Source organism: Nanorana parkeri, unplaced genomic scaffold (assembly GCF_000935625.1).
Source record: "Nanorana parkeri isolate BGI_ZX_2015 unplaced genomic scaffold, ASM93562v1 scaffold2623, whole genome shotgun sequence".
NCBI lineage: Eukaryota > Metazoa > Chordata > Amphibia > Anura > Dicroglossidae > Nanorana > Nanorana parkeri.
Genome location: NW_017308891.1, coordinates 9,557 through 16,436, shown reverse-complemented (window position 1 = coordinate 16,436; position 6,880 = coordinate 9,557). Strand labels below are relative to the sequence as shown.

Sequence of the window (6,880 nt, the reverse complement as noted above, 5' to 3'; positions counted from 1 at the left end):
TTCAGGTTTCACCTTTTTTAAACATGTGCGCAATGGCCGTGCTGTACATTAACGTCTTCCCAGGCCAGTTGGTTGTCACAGGCCATTGTACTGAAAAATACCTGGTATCTAGACCTCTAAAAAATATGCACTTGTTCATCAACCATATGGCACAGATGTAGATATCAAAACCTACATTTATTTGGGGTCCCTGTACACAGGAGAAATGGACTACAAAACCCAGCAACAGTACATTATACAGCGCAATGCAGAATACCGCCAGCTATAATGTACTATTGCTGGGATTTGTTGTAGTCCTCTATAGCTGGTGATATTCTGCATTGCGCTGTATAATTTACTATTGCTGGGATTTGTAGTCCTCTATAGCCGATGCCATTCATTGCTGTATAATTTTACACTTTCCATTTCACTATATTGCACACCACACTATTTTTTTTCTTTTTTACTTCCACCGCTCCAAGCTTGCTCCTGTGATGGACTGCAATCTCAATACAAACTAGTAGTCCATCACTGGAGCCATTTTTTAAAATTTTATTGTTTATCCGATTAATCGAACTTAATAATCGGCTAACTAATCGATTTTGAAAATAATCGTTAGCTGCAGCTCTAAATAGGATTAACTAATTTAGTGGAAATATTTATACTAGTATTTACACAGTATTAGCTTTCTAGTAACTCATTTGACTTTCGGAGCTCTCTAGGGTCTCACCAGAACAAGGGCTCCGCAGGGTCTCACCAGGGCTATGTGGGGGTCTCACCAGCCTGGTTACACCCCTAGTGAGACCTCAAGAAGCACTGGTAAAACCAGGGCTCAGCAGGGTTTTACCAGGTCTCTGTAGGTTCTCACCAGCACCAGGACTCTGTAAAGCTCTTTGGGGTCTCACCAGGGCATCGGGGCTCTTTGGAGCCTCACCAAGGCTCTTTGGGATCTTACCAGCTTTGTTAGACCCACAGAGTCCCAGGGACACCCCACAGACCTCTGGGTAGACACCAAAGAGCCCTGGTGAGACCCCACAAAGCCCTGGTTAAACCTGTAGGGTCTCACCAGCACCATGTGGGGTCTCACCAGCCTGGTTAGACCCCCACAGAGCCCTGATTAAACCAGGACTCTGTAGAATTTTACCAGGGATCTCACCAGGGTAGCAGGCCCATGTGGGGTCTCACCAGGGCTCCAAGGGGTCTCACCAGGGCTATGTGGGGTCTTGCCAGCCTGCTTAGAACCCTCAGAGCCCTGGTGAGACACTACAGAGCACTGGTTAAACCAGGGCTCTGTAGAATTTTACCAGGGATCTCACCAGGGTAGCAGGCCCATGTGGGGTCTCACTAGGGCTCTGTGGGGGTCTAACCAGCCTTGTTAGACCCCACAAAGCCCTGGTGACATCCCACAGAGCCCCAGGGCTCCGTAGGGTCTAACCAGGGCTATGTGGGGTCTTGCCAGCCTGCTTAGAACCCTCAGAGCCCTGGTGAGACACTACAGAGCACTGGTTAAACCAGGGCTCTGTAGAATTTCACCAGGGGTCTCATCAAGGCTCTGTGGGGGTCTCACCAGGGTAGCAGGCCCATGTGGAGTCTCACTAGGGCTCTTCGGGGGGTCTAACCAGCCTTGTTATACCCCACAGAGCCCTGGTGAGATCCCACAGAGCCCCAGGGCTCTGTAGAGTCTCACCAGGGCTCTGTAGGGTCTCACCAGCTTGGTTAGACCCCACAGAGCCCTGGTGAAATCCAAAAGAGCCCTACCCGGGCTCTGTAGGGTCTCGCCAGGGCTGTGTAGGGTTCCAACAGGGCTCTGTGGGGTTTGAACAGGGCTGGTGAGACCTCACAGAGCCCTGGCGAGACCCCACAGAGGCCTGGTTAAATCATGGCTCTGTAGGGTTTTACCAGCACCAGAGCTCTGTAGGGTCTCACCAGCCTGGTTAGACCCCTCAGAGCCCTGGTGAGACCCCAAAGAGCCCTAGTGAGACCCCAAGAAAGCACTGGTAAAGCCAGGGCTCAGCAGGGTCTCACCAGGGCATCGGGGGTCTGTGGAGCCTCACCAAGGCTCTGTGGGGTCTAACCAGCCTTGTTAGACCCACAGAGCCCGGGGAGACCCCACAGAGCTCTGGTGAGACACCAAAGACCCCCGATGAGACCCCACAAAGCCCTGGTTAAACCTGTAGGGTCTCACCTGGGCTATGTGGGGTCTCCCCAGCCTGGTTAGACCCCCCAGAGCCCTGATTAAACCAGAGCTCTGCAGGGTCTCATCAGGGCTCCGTAGGGTCTCACCACCCTGGTAAGACCCCTCAGAGCCCTGGTGAGACCCCACAGTGTCTGATATCACCAGGGCAAGATGAGGTCTCACCAGCAGGCTCCGTAGGGTCTCACCAGGGCTCTGTGGGATCTCAGCATGGCTATGTGCGGTCTCACCAGCCTGGTGAGACCCCACAGAGCCCTGGTTAAACCTGTTTTTTTTAAATTACACACTGAAAAGATCAGCTTCACTGAATATTTTGGGTTGGTCTCCCAGGAGCTTGACAGACACTCCGGTAGTATAACTAGCCTGATTTTTTTTTAATACTGGTAAATCTCCCAGGTTTTACACGGCACATGAGTCCAGAAGTCTGTGCTTTCGAGCCCAACGTAGCTCTGTGCACCGTGCTGCAAGTGTCTCCACTAAAGTCAGCAGTGCCTCCTCTCTTTACAACATGGACATTACTAGCAAGGTGGAGAGATATGTGAAGGGTGAAGGAAGTGCAGAGGAGAGTAGGTATGGAAGAGGGTGTAGGAAATCTCATCAGGCTTTATATACACAAAACCTACAAAAAAAAAATAAAGAAAATCTGTCCCAAATTCGTATTAAAAGCGGGGCATGGTCAGAAATCCCCCTAGGAAGGATGGAAATATCGCACATCTTAGGGAGAACTGCAGCAGTAAAATAACAGAGATCTATACGGGAGAACGTCTTATTGGAGGCCTAGTGGCAGGTATACTCCCGAGAGTGAGGATATTTCCATCTCCAGGCTTCTGTCAAACGGCACAACCCAGCCCATCTAAAAAGATCCGAAGCAATAACCTCCTCCGCACCCAACTGATCAAGCCCAGGGCAGGGCACCAGAATAAACTCCCCCACAATAACCATGTTGTCAATAGAATAGTGTCCCTTTGCAGCTGAGTGCCTCTTCCTGTAGTGCTGGCTCAGGTTGTGAACCTGCACACAGACACCATGTATCCATTTCAGAGACAAGGCAGTCTGCTGCGAAAACAGAAGTTCTGCCCACCATGAGAAGTGATACAGATTTAAAAAGGAAGAGCAGCAAAGAGAAGGGAAACAACCATGGATTACAGTAAGGCACACATTACAGCATTTTTTTATGTTAAAAAATCTGAGGGTTTAATGTCACTTTAAGAAATTAAAATAGAAATAGAAGGGACCTTTTTATCTGGGAATGCAGCCTACAAACATTCCATAAGACTAAAATTAAGGAAGACATCTAGGGGAAATGGTATCATAAAATACCCAGGCTCTCCTCCCAAGCTGGATCCAGAGAAGGGACCTATGGCACAAGTGTATACAGGGGGCCAAGAAACTAAAGCAAACTTTTAAAACAGACCTACACAAAGCAAACAAAAAGCAAAAAACAAAAATTCCACATAAAAAAACCCAGAAATACCATCCCCAATACCACCCCCCCCCAACCAAGGAAGTGCCTTAAACCGATTAACCGATACCTTTGTACCACATGGCAGCTTTAACAGCGTCAAAGAATCTGCAAAGCCTCTATATCTCAACGGAATAATACGGAAAGATCAGCTGTTTAGTATGTTAATACCACAGCACATCACAGGCCCTGACCTCACGCAGGATAGTGTCCCAGTCCCTGAAGAATGTGCGCGGAGGAGCACACGGTGATCCCCATTTCGGAGGCATCTGATGGGCCCGTTATCACCGCAAAGAAGTTGGATAACCGAGACTAGGGCAGCAAAGACAGGAGGAGCAACTGAGTAAAGGCCAGGGGTTCCACACCCTCCACAAGGCCCAAAACGCACAGGTTATTGCGGTTCTTGGTATCCTCCACCCGGGACTCCAGAGCCTCGACCTTGGTCTGTAAGGTGTGCAGAGAAGCCGTATGATCCCTCACAGAATACTCCACAACGCTGACTCGTCCTTCAACTGCAGCGATCCAATCCCTGAAGCAGTCTAAATCTCTCCTTAGCAAGCTAAGGTCCGACTGCAGGTGATCAATGTAGATTGGCAACCAGTAATAGCGTTCATTACTGCAGTAAACTGGGCCTGTTCACTGAGTTCTTGTGCTGCCGCCTTCATCTGTGTAGCCATACTACCACGTGGCGGCTTCGGCATGCTGGTGGGAAGGTCCCCGAAGTCTCCTGTACGGTGTGTGGAGGACTGATGTTTTCCCCGCGTCATAGCCCTGCTACCAAGGGGGGAATGAGCAGCAGCAGAGACAAGTCAGTAGAGTCGGGTAGGTCCTCATTTAGCGAAATTAGAGATGAGGGGGTGGAGCTCAGGTATACACTTGCGCTAAAGTCGCCATCTTGGACACTCCCCCATTAACCCCTTCTTTGCCTTATGCATTTCCCAGGCTTTACCATTAATTTTAACATGCTTTGCAGTGCATTTCACATTGAACATAAATGGCCTGATGGCACGCGTTGACATGCATTTCCACCAATTTCAATGAAAGGTGCAGCAAACCAAAGCATAGCCAGGAAACAGTGCAACAGGCTTTTGCTTATGTCAGAATTGTTCAGCTCACCAAACACTTCTATGGGAACAAAGCAGGTCGAATGTACCCATCAATAAATTCTGAATCCTAAGAAGCATCTCAAACTGATGTCAAAGGCAAGCTACATCTGCCTTCGACACAAGCCCTAAAGATGAGGCATGCAGGATTTAACACCCCGGTCTTCAAGTGGATAAAGGTAGCCCGACTGCAAGAGTTATTAAAATTGTTTCCTGGAGTTCTTCTTTAAAAAAGTACATGAGCTTTTTTTGTTGGGCAGAATCACATTTATTGCCCCATAGACTTTAATCAGAGGACCCGTAAAACACATGTAATGTGCATTTTCGCATCTAACAAGCAGCACCTCCTCCTAGCAACTAGCTTTCCACTAGAGAAAAGTGCTAATTTTTGTCTAGGTTCAAAAATAAAGTTATACTCCTCAATAGCTAAAACCAGCCAGTTGTCACAGCGCTCCATCAAGCCTGACTCTTCCTCTGTTGCAGCACTGGAATGTTCCTCAGTGCCCTCATGTTTATACAGTGTACAGAACGTGATGATTTACAGGACCTTAGATTGCTGCAGAGGAGGGGGAGAGAGGATAAAAAAAATGGTCTAAGAACAAGCTGGCTCTGCGGTTCAGGTGAGTATAGTTTTTTTTTTCTCACTTTTTTTGCCCTTAGACAAAAACGAACATTTAACCCTTGCAGTGCAGGTGAAGCCCCATTGCAAGGGTTAAGACATGTTTTTCCTGGAGTCGTTCTTTAAAAATTTACATGAGCTTTTTTTTGGGCAGAATCACATATGTATTTCCCCATTAGACTTCAATGGTAGTATCTGTAAAACAGATGTAATGTATATTTTTGCACTTAACAAGCATCACCTCCTTCCAGCAATTAGCTTTCCATTGGAGAAAACAAAAGTATGGTAGTGTACAATAGTACACAAGGGTAATGCTCATTTTTGTCCATTGCAAGCCTATTCATAATAAACATACAGTAACAGGACACATAGGAGTAAATGTGACCTAAAGCAGAGTATATTTGGAATTGCACCCACATTATTATGAACACACCAGGAAAAAGGAATGCACAACATACACAATTACTATATGTCCAGTGTTAGAAGTTAATGTGACATTAAACCCTCAGATTTTTTTTAACATAAAACAATACTGTAATGTGTGCCTTACTGTAATCCACGGTTGTTTCCCTTCTCTTTGCTGCTCTTCCTTTTAAATCTGTAATCATGCTGGGCAGAACTTCTGTTTTGCAGCAGACTGCCTTGTCTCTGAAATGGATAGATACATGGTGTCTGTGTGTTGGTTTGCAACCTGAGCCAGCACTACAGGAAGAGGCACTCAGCTGCAAAGGGAAGTTCTCCCCAAGCATGAGAATTTAAAAGTAAGAGCAGCAAAGAGAAGGGAAACAACCATGGATTACAGTAAGGCACACATTACAGTATTGGTTTATGTTAAAAAATCTGAGGGTTTAATGTCACTTTAAATCTAATCTCAGCTGGGCCCCACTGATGTGCTACAAGTCCCAGCACACTCTACATACATTTTTGACAGCTAAGACCCAGCCTATCTCTAAATCAAATCCTCCTGCACGGACTGCCATTTGCCCCCATAACACCCCACAATCATACAATATGTAACGACAGCTGACATTCCAACCTTATGTCTTCGGATGAAACCGGAAGCTTATATGGTAACACAGCAATACACTTCCTTATGTCTGCACCGCCCCATCTCAATAATTAACCAATCGCCGAACTCTTTTAAATTCCACACATTCTGTGAGTCGTTCTGTGATTCGCCGGAGAGAAAAACGTGACCAATAAACGATGTAAGCAAGAGCAGTGACTGGTGGTCTCATAGCAGTGATGGAGCTTGGTGTTGTGTACGAGATGCGTGCGTCCTAAATGATTTGTGATGGCCTCACCTAGTCTGTGAATGGAGGTTGAATGTTACATGCTAGATTTATGTGCTGGGGATCTTCTTATCAGGGTTGTGTTCAAAATAAAAGGTAAAAAAAAAAGAACAAGAGCTCGCTGCTCACGGAAGAAGGGGGAGGAGCCTGTCAGCTCTTTCCGGATACAGCTCAGTACTGCAACCAGAAGTGAGCCGTATATCACGTTCTGGCTCAGTGTCTGTAAACTCT

At 46.9% G+C, this 6,880-nt stretch overlaps 1 protein-coding gene across 1 annotated transcript in view; it reads right to left on the bottom strand.

The window, feature by feature from the left end:
* The window catches only part of EXOC3 (exocyst complex component 3), a 77,840-nt gene extending 71,388 nt beyond the window's left edge, over positions 1 to 6,452 (bottom strand). Inside the window, exon 1 of the mRNA XM_018573931.1 lies at positions 6,394 to 6,452. The gene's annotated coding sequence lies outside the window, so the exon portion shown is untranslated. The remainder of the gene's footprint in view (positions 1 to 6,393) is intronic.
* Positions 6,453 to 6,880: the final 428 nt, after the last annotated feature.